We start from the raw sequence: 11,332 nt of genomic DNA on the forward strand, positions 1-11,332 counted from the left end.
CATTCAAAATTTATCATCATAATACACAAACTTCAACAATATATGATTTTCACTCAAATATAATAATACTAAATGATTCACACACACCACTTCAATTGAAATTGAATTAATAACAATTCATCATATTTTATATCATATAACAATATCAAGGTGGATATAAATGAAATACATAATATGTCAAATACACAATTCTAAAATAATTCAACTACCACACGATCTTCGAAATAAAATCAAACAACACCCTATAAAAGTTTCTAACTCATATTCTAACCTCATCAAATTCATATTTTTCACATTATTCAATTATTACTCAAAAGGCTTTAGCCGTACGTAGCGAGCCTCGAATGAATTATGGGAAATACGGTTTTCCTGTTCATCTCACTTAATTTACATTCATGAATTTGAACTCACTCTCACCCCATATCTCAGTTTGACGCTTTCGTACGATATAAGAGTCAGAACAATTTTCAACAACCATGACATGTCGACAACGCACAACAAACGAGTCCAAAAGCATCAACAAATTTGCAAAGTCAATGAAATAAGGTTGATAATTTACACAGAACATAAAATTCAGTGTTACATAAATAATAAAAATGTTAGGGGAAGAAAAATATTTAAAACAAAGTGAAACAAGTTATTAGGAAAGGCCCCACCGACGCGATGGAGCGATTGAGTTCGACGTCAACTTCATTGAAACACGGAAATGAGTAGTGATTCTTAATGATTTTGGAAGAGGAATGCAAAAGCAATATCAATTTTTGAAGACAATGAACGTGATGACAGTAATTCAAGAAAACAACTGCGACAATAGTGGAAAACTATTTTTTAAAGTGTAACGTTTGGCGATTTCAACCATATGTGATGGAATAGCGTGTTTTGTGGAGTCCAAATATGATCTCGGTTTTCGTTAGTGTTAGTCGTGGTAGCTAGAATCTTGATCAAAAGGTGGAGTTGTGATTTTTGACTAAGAAGAATAGAGCGTTTCAATTTGTGATTCAGGTTGGGAATGAAATAAGAGATCAAAATGATCACAAATGTGGTCGCGATTTTACACGACACCCACTATAATGGTCATAGTCGAAGAGAGAAGATGGAGAGGAAATAGGTTATCGAGGCAGAGGCATATATGAAGAAGAAGATGATGTTCTCGGTCTTCTCTTTTTTTTCCCTTCCTTTATTTATTTTTTTTTTGTTTATTATTATTATTATTATTATTATTATTATTATTATTATTATTATTATTATTATTATTATTATTATTATTATTATTATTATTATTAGCTCTTACTCTTGAATATAGACTTAACCTATAAAACACATTTTACTCCTTTATTTTATTTTTTTAAAATTAAACCAATAATTACCAAAACTTATTTCTTTAATACAATTTCATTACTAAAATATTACTAATATTTTGTAAAATAAAGTAATTAATATTTTTAAAAACATTAATAACCAAAACTCTCATAAAAATAATCACATGAAAATACTACTATCTTTATAGAATAGTCAAAAGGATAAAATAAATAAATATAAATTTAATAATTTATATTAATTACTAAATCATAATAAATATGCATAAAATCACAATGCGATAGAAAATATATAAAAATAAAGGAAATCAATCTCAGTATTATTAATATTTCAAAGTGATTATTTATCAAATAAATAACTAAAAATAAAAAATAGTTAGAAATAATTGAAATATAACTATATATGTACACCCTTAACAACATTTAAACGCACAAGAAAATATCACATTTACTACGTACACACATATACAAGTCAAATCGCCAAAAATCTTATTATTTAAAATATTGAACTGAAATAATATTATTTTTAAAATTTTAAAATCTTATTCACAATAATACTAATAGGTTAAAGTTTATATATTCCACGAACCGTGCGGGTTATATTCTGTTTCGGTCGTCACCCGTCATTTTCGTCTCGTCCTCCTCTGTGAGCCGCTTGTGATTCTTGCTTGTATGTATGTGATTTTGGCTAAATCTTGCCACTTGTTTGTGATTCTTTCTTAATATGTTTGTGATTCTTGCTTGTATATTTGTGATTCTTGCACTCATCTATGTTTGTGATTCTCTGCTTGTATGTTTGTGATTCTTACTTAATTTGTTTTGGTTTATTCTATTTGTGATATGTAACCATTAAACCAATGTTTTTGTACCAGTAGGATTCTTTCCTGAGAATCTTCACCTATTTAGTGAAAACAAAAATCATAAGCTAAACATGTTGAGAGAATATGTTATACTAGTTATGAGTTTTTTAAAATATCTCACATTTTCGTCCATTTAGACCAATGTACAGTTGTAACAGAAAACTACTTTTGATTAATTTTGATTAAATTTGATTTATTCTTAATAATTGTAGTGTATAACAATAATATTTTTTTTTATTAAATTTATTTGTGATTCTTGATTTATTATGGTTAAAAACCGATTAATTTGTTAGTACTAAATACCTTTTTAGAAATTAGAATATTCTAAATATAGTTCTTTTGATTTATTTTGATTTGGTTTATGATTCTTGATTTATAATAGTTTTGGTTTATTATGATTCTTGATTATTTTTGGTTTATTTTTAATAATTCTGATTTATAATAATAATATTTTTCTTTATTAAACTTGTTTGTGATTCTTGATTTATTATGGTTTAAGTTCGATTAATTTGTTAGTGCTAAATCTATTTTTTAAAAATTAGAATAATCTAGGTATAGTTCTTTTAGTTTATTTTGATTTGGTTTATGAAACTTGATTTATAATAATTTTGGTTTATTATAATTCTTGATTAATTTTGATTTATTCTTAATGATTTTGGTTTATAATAATAATTTTTTTCTTGATTAAGCTTGTTTGTGATTCTTGATTTATTATGATTTAAATATGATTACTTTGTTAGTGATAAATTTGTTTTTAAAAATTAGAATAATCTAAATATCGTTTTTTGGATGTTAGATGATTAATCTAAATCTTTTATTTATTTATTTATACTGTTCATCAAAGCTTTTTATAAATTCATGAATTTAATTTGTTTTATGTGCAACTTTATAAAATATAGAAATGGAAATTGATGGCACGTCTTAACCAATATCATGTCAACTTATTTCATAAGCAAGTTCACATCAATCAACAATGAATGAAAGTTGTAATCCGCCGGTTAATATTTCTATACCAAATGAAACCGTGTAAATACCTCATGACGAGACAAATCATAATATGGTGGATGAAATAATTGAAGATCGTTCCAATAGGCTTAAAAGTATTGTATGAGATCATTTTACAAAGGTCAAAGTTGATGGGAAATATAAAGCTAAATGTAATTATTGCAAGAAATTTCTTGGTGGGAGAGCAAGAGATGAGACGTCACACTTGGACGAACATATGAAAATATGTACTCCATGTTCGGCTACAATGAGACAAAATAAAGGACAAACATTTCTTACAGCTAAGATCTTGCAAAGTAAAAAGGAGTTGGGGATTGGAATATATGATGCTAAAAATGCTATGAAAGAGTTTGCATATGCAATTATTTGGATGAATATCCACTTTAAGTAGCGGAACATATTGGTTTTAGGAGATACTCAGCCTCTCTTCAACTATTATTTCAAGTTTCTTGTAGAAATATTATATATATATAAAAAAAAAAAAAAAAAAAAAAAAAAAAAAAAGAGATACTTAAATTATACGAAGTCCAGAGAACAATAATTTTGAAGTTGTGAGAAACTCTCCCACAAAGAGTGACCATTACTTCTGACATATGGACTTTGAGCAATAAAAAAAAAAGGTATATGACTATCATTGCTCATTACATTGTGAAAATTGGAATTTACAAAGTCAAATTTTGAGGTAGTTATAATTTCTTCGAATACTACTTTGACTGAATATTATTTATATTATTCATTAAATGTGAATCTTATTATGTTAGTTTTTCTTTTATATATTTATGTCCCTCGTACAAGTGAAATACTTTGTAATGCACTGGTTGAATGTTTGATGCATTGAAACATTGATACAAAATTGTTCACTATCACTTTAGATATTTTTAGCACTAATGGTGCAATGATTGAAAAAATTAAGGAAAAGTTGCAATTGGATAGATTGTTAAAGGATGGGGTCTTGGAACACCCCAATTTTCATAATAAACTATTTTATTAATGAAATAGTATTCTAAATAATTAATTTGGTGATAAAATTATTTTAGAATACATGTTAATAAATTTTGTGATTAATTTTCTTTATATGTGTTTTTTCCATGGTGTGTTAATTGTGTACATATTAGATTAAATGAGTGATATAAATAATAAATTTTATATTTTATATTTTATATTTTATATATTTTTCTAACAATAATAGTATTTTAGTGTACATATTGTAAAGAATAAGATTTTCGGCGATTTTACGTGTATATGTGCCCTCTTAGTTAATGTGATATTTTTCTTGTATGTTTGATTATTGTTAAGCATGCACATAATTCTATTTAATTATTTCTAACTACATCTTATTTTAATTATTTATTTTAAAAATAATTATCATAAGATATTAGTAATATTGATATTTATTTTCTTTATTTTTATATAGTTGCTATGGTATGATGATTTTATAAATATTTATTTTGATTTAGTAATTAATGTAAATTGTTGATGTTATATTTATTTATTTCATCATTTTGATTATTCTATAAAGACGATATATTTTTATGTGATTATTTTGAAAAATATTATAGTAATAATTATAGTTATTATTTTGAATATGAATATTTTGGTTAAAATTAGATTTATCTATGTTAAGTAAAAATGATATTATGTTAAAATGAGTATTTTGGAGAAAGGTTTTCTAGTGTGGATTAGTAAAATAAATTATTTATTTATTAAGGACATTTAGAAATACTAGAAAATGAATTTTAGATCAGACGACTATTTACACCCATATTTTCTACTTCTGCATATTAATTGGGCTATTATTGTTACTTGTGGGCTTTTCTTTCCTACATTTGTGAGTTACTCATTACACCCTCATTTCTGCCTCTGTCTGTACTCCGCTGTGTTGGGCCTACATCTGCTATCTGCACCCCTCCTTCAGCAATTATATAAAAAATAAAAACAAAAAATAGATGCCTTAGGCCAAGTAATGCGCAACCAGGAAACCTTTTTCTCTCAAATTCACTCCCACCAATTTTTTGCCATTTGAATCGATCCCAACCTCTATCCTACACAAAATTGGCCACAAAATCCATTTTTGGCATCAATTATATCGATCGTGGCTCCGTTTCATCAGAAACAGTTGTGGTTTTTTCCTTGAGTGAGCTATTTTTGGTCGATTCTGATCGCCGTGTTTGTCGTCTCAAAAAACTGACCTCGTTTTTGGATTCCTTTCATTGAAAACTTCTTGAAGCACTACTCATTTGCATTTTTTGATGAAGTTGACGTCGAACTCTTCGGACGTTCCAACGAGTTAGTGTGACCTTTTATGCATTTTTTTTCTCGTCATTTTGACTCAATTTTTTCTCCTAAAATTATTACTAATTATTTAATTTTGATTTTTATATTCCGCATAATTTATCAGTCGAATCTCGACGGTTTTGCGAACTCTCCATTTATTCGAGGTTTAGTAATATAAAAAATTATCAGTTTTTATAGTTGTGTTTTAAGTCTTTAGTTTAGTAATATCAGTTTTCAGAGTTGCATTTTCTATTTTAAGTTCAGTAACATCAATTTTCAGAGTTATATTTTCTGTTTTAAATTCAATACTTTGATTCTTTAAAACATTAACTTTTTTAATTAGGTTTGTATTTTCTTTCCTAAGTGTTTTCAATTTTAAAGACAATTTGTGATTCTTATTTAAAAATAGTTGAATATTTATATCATGTTCTACTATGGGTTGTTCTAAAGAAAATAAAAAGGATTTTGTTATTACGTTAGTCAAGTTTTGGTCATGTTTCATTTGTTTAAAGGGGGCTGGTGTGTATGGTCAAACTTTGTTTATGCTAGAATATTTAGTCGTGATGTTAGGACGTTGTGATATTTATTTAAAATGGTTGATTTATTGACTCTGATATTTTGAACTCATTTGAGTTTAAGTTGATATTAGAATTTTAGATTTTAATAACTAATATCATTAGTGATTTACAATGGTACAAAAAAAAAAAGGTCAAATGATAAAATGTCTCAAAGACTAATTGAGAAAGAGAAGGAAATTAGAATACGAAAAAAAACTAATTTTGAGGAAATATGAAAAGAAATTGAAATTATTTCCAAAAAATGTTAATTTATTGAAAAATTTCCGATCTATCTATATTTATACTTTAAAGTTTCTTTCAAAATATAAGTTAAAAATAATAATTTTTATAGTGACTACTTATTTAGAAATGTGTTTTGATGATTAAAGTACTAGTGAAATTTTGGAAATGGTTTAGATTTTAATAATACACATGATTGATTTTTATTTTATTTTATTTTATTTAGAAATGTGATTTATTTTAGTTGTTCTTACTTAGATGTGATTTATTGAAAAGTAAGTTAATTAAAGAAAAATTTGAATTCTCAATGATTTTTTTGGCATTAAATGATTAGTGATATTTTTTATAATAATTTAAGTCTAGAAATTAATTTTTTATTGTTGTGTAACCTTGAAAGTGGTTTATGATTCAATTTGGTTTGGTAACGTGTCGTTTTTTTTAATCAAATAATTATTTATTGATACTTCAAAAATGTTTGGTGTAGCTTGTTATAACTTTTAACTGACGAGTATTAGCAAAAAAAAATCATAAATTTGGAATGGTTAGATTGCTAAAAGAATTTGTTATAAGTTTAGAATTAGAGTTTGATTTGTCAAGTAAATGTTGAATCATTATGCCAAATAATTGGTTTAATTATTTGGATGTGAATATGAAAGTGTTTGTATTTTAGGTATTTTAAGTGTTCAGAATTAGTGTATAGTGTTTACAATAATTGGGTGTGTTTAAAATGTGAAGTAATTATATATTTCTTTATTTTGATTGTTGATTCATATTAATATTAGTGTGATTTCTTTTGTTTTGTAACTTGATGTAAATTACAAATAAATTATTGTGAATGTGTAATTAAATGAGTTTTAACTTGAAGTAAATAGTAGAAGTTGCGGTGCCGCCTTTGCACTCTTGAACCACATTAAAGATACTTTTAATTATCCATGTTTGAATTTGAATTTCTACCGTTATAGTTGCTTTAACTAATTGACTCCATGGGTAGGAGGAGTAGTTACCTCATCGACTCATTGTTGATAAAAGAGGCTAGATAATTCATTATTTTGTTAAAAGTACCTTTTAATTTTATTATTGAAATAATTGAAAAATATGTTCATCGCTTATGTCAATTGAATCAATTTAATTATTAAATGTATGTTATTGTGAAATAGTATACTCATTGACTTTTTTTTTTTTTTTTTTGTCTTTCTCTTTGATTATATATAAAGTGTGTTTTAATAGAGTGATTGATTGTAAATATATTATAATGTTATTAACTTGTTAGATGTGCTTAATATTTTAAAAATTGCTCTCGTTGTGAGACTTAAGTTAAATTTGTTGAATGTTTGGTAATATAATCTAAACGTTATTTTAAGGAGTAAAACTAGTAATATTTTTTCTCAAAGAAATAGTTGAAATTGAAAATGTACTTGGAATGTGTTTCATTTCACCTAATTAAATGAACTAAATTATTATTAACTAAATCTATATGTTATGTTTTATAGGTAAATTATAGAGAGCAACTATATGGTATTTTCTTTCATAATTGAGTGATGTAAGTACAGAGGCGCACCTAAGAGTGAGGGTGAATTAGGTGTTTAGAAATTTTCTTGTTTTTAGAGATTTGGTGTTTGATTTTTCTGATTTAAGATAGTGTATGGAAAAGATAAATGGTAGAAAAATAAAGAACACATCAGTTTATCCTGTATAACCAAGGGTACATCCAGTCCTCTTGCACACCACAAAAGATTTTCCATTATTGTTAGAATAAGTACAAGTCCCACCCTAGGACCTTTGTTAAAAACTCCCAACAATCACCCTAAGATAGCACACCACTATCTTAGTTTATAAAACTTGAAGAAAGAACACCGCTTTCCTCAATTTACAACACTTGAAGAAAGTACACCACTTTCCTCAATTTACAACACTTGAATGGTTTAGCAATATTGATTTTGATTTATATCAATATGATATAACAGTTGATGTACAATGATAACAATCCAACTTAATTTCAAGTACACTAGAGAACTTTTCTCAATGATATGAAAATGTAAAATTTGTACTTGAAATATAAAATGAAACTTTGAATAAATCAAAACATTTTAGAAAGTTTGTTCAAGGTTTGGTTGTAGGATTGGTTGTTTATTAAACTGATGTAATGGAGTATTTATTATCCATAGACATCACTTCAAATTAGTGGCCTTCGTTCCTAGAGGTTTGATGAAGAAATGCAATGATCCGGAACCATTTCAGAATTGAAAAATTGCATTGTTTCCAGTTGTATTCGACTACAGCTTGTGTGTAGTCGAATACACATCCTTTTAACGTTCAGTTTTATTTGAATTTTGAAACTTGTATTCGAATACAGATGTTTGAATTTGGCCACTGACTTGGTTTTGTATTCGGCTACACCAGGTTTTAGTCGAATACAAATGTGCAGTTTTAGTTACTTACTTAGCACTCGTATTCGACTACACTGTCTCGTATTTGAATACAGATGTTTAGTTTTAGCAACTGACTTAGCACTCGTATTCGATTACACCATGTGTTAGTCGAAAACAGATATTCAATTTTAGCTACTGACTTGTCTGTATTCGGCTACAACATGTTGTATTCGAATACAACATTTTATTTTGCCAAAAATATTATTTTCAAACATTATTTATATATTTTGACACTTTGAAAATCCTTTTGATGCATATGCTACAACGAAAGGTTCTCATGTGCATTTGAAATATACGAATATTAGATTGCATCATGTACCTTTACATTATAAAACTTCTAGCATATTTGATGATAGTTGTCTTTGATGTTTGACTTCTTTTTGAGCTTGCAACTTGATCACTTTCCTTGGTCTTTGTCTTCATCAAAAACATGTATTTTACATTCTCCCCCCTTTTTGATAATGACAAAACCTTGTTGTTGTTGTTGTTGTTGTTGTTGTTGTTGAGACTTCAAAGTGTTTGATCGTTTTAATCTTTCTCCCCCGTAATACATGATTACTCCCCCTTTGAGCTTGAGTTCATGCCATCATGTTTTAAACATTTTGAAGACCTACAAAAGTTTTTAACAACAACAACATACCAATTTTCTCCCTCTTTTGACATGATCAAAAAGAAGGAAAAAAACAACAAACAAAATACTAAGCATATATAGGGAAAATCGCGAATATATATTAGACTACACACTTGTTGTATTGAAATATAGGATTTTCTGGAAACATGTATTCGAATACATACAATGTGTATTCGGCTACGATATTACAATTTTGTTTTTAAACGAAATTTTCACTAAAAAGACAAAATGTAAAGCACATTTTCATATTTACAGAACACATAAACATTAAAGAATCAAATTTATCAACATATCAAGTGAAGATTTTAGATGTTGAAGATAAGTGACTTATAAAGAATCAATACCTTGTATTAGTACCTTTCTTGACCCACACATAATGCCCATTTGGAACACCAAATTTATTAAAATGACAAGCATTAGGGGTGTGGCCATTTTGACCACAATAAAAGCATGTAGGAGTATATTTACTTTTATATGTATGTATATGAGATTTATTTTGAATTATTTTTTCTTTAAAATGATGATCTCTTTGCATAATTATAACTTTCTCTTTGGATTGATCACTTGCTTTAACAAAGATACTTTTATTTATACTTGGTTTATCAAATTTTGAATAACCAAGACCACTTTTGTCATTTGAATATCTTTGCATATTTAAAACATTTTCCAATCCAACTTGTCCTTTTTCATATCTTTCAGTTACTCTATTTAATTGGACAATTTTGAAAGAAAGAGAATCACACTTATTGCATGTAACATTCTGTTTTAGTTTTTCAGAATCTTTTTCTATAGTGTCAATTTTCTCTTTAAGAGATGAAATTTGTTTCTTTTGAGTTGACACTATTTTGAACAGATTTTTACATTCCATAAGTAATTCTTTAATTGCATTTTGAGCATCATTATACTCAATAAATAATTCACTATTAGTATCATTATTATGAGAAGAGTTTGTTACTAACCTCTTCTTCTTCGTCGGATTGGTGTGATGCCATCAATGCAACATTTGCATATTCGTCACTTTCCGACTCCGAAGATGAACTGACTTCATTGTCCTCCCATGCTATATATGCCTTTTTGAATTCTTTCTTCTTGTGAGCACTTTTCTTAATATTTGGGCACTCTGCTTTTATGTGTCCTTGCTTGCCACACTCAAAACAAGTGAAGTTGTGATTCGAAGTGGAGACATCCTTCTCCCTGAAACTTTTTCTTTTCTTTCCAATTTTATAAGTTTTTTCATTTTGAAGGAACTTACCAAATTTCTTTACAAGGGAGGTGACATTCTCATCTTCATCAGAATTCTCATCATTGATTTTCTCTTTTGACTCCGCTTTTAAGGCAATGCTCTTTGGCTTATTTTCTTGAATTTAATTTTGTTTTAGCCTTTCAAGTTCAATTTCATGTTCTTGAAGTTTTCCAAAAAGTGCAGAAAGAGACATCTTTAATAGGCTTTTCTTTTCAGAAATTGTCGTTACTTTAGGTTGTCATGCCGTTGTTAATGATCTCATAATTTTAAGGTTCAATTCATCATTAGTGATGATTTTTCCAAGCGTCGTCAAGTGGTTGGTCAGATGAGAAAATATTTTCTGCAAGTCCAGAATAGATTCTCTGGGCTGCATTCGATACAGTTCATATTCTTGAGATATTGTGTTGAGTTTGGAACATTTTACCTCAATAGTTCCTTCATGTGTTACTTCAAGTGTATCCCAGATTTCTTTAGCCGTTTTGCAATGTGTCACACAAAAGAATTCATCCATTCCAAGTGCTGATTGTAACATATTTTTGGCCTTCTTATCAAAAAGCACTTTCCTCTTGTCATCATTTGTCCATGAAGCTTTAATTTTTTATTCTTCTTTATTGTCGAGGACTGTTTTTGGAACATAGGGACCATCTTCTTTATTGCTACTACCACCATCTCAAAAAATTGTTGTGCGGAAGCCATTAATAAGGATCGAGGAGCAAATTACCAGAACCTGCTCTGATGCCAATTGTAAGAACAGAAGCGCGCCTAAGAGCGGGGGGG

Source organism: Cicer arietinum, chromosome 4, assembly GCF_000331145.2.
Source record: "Cicer arietinum cultivar CDC Frontier isolate Library 1 chromosome 4, Cicar.CDCFrontier_v2.0, whole genome shotgun sequence".
NCBI lineage: Eukaryota > Viridiplantae > Streptophyta > Magnoliopsida > Fabales > Fabaceae > Cicer > Cicer arietinum.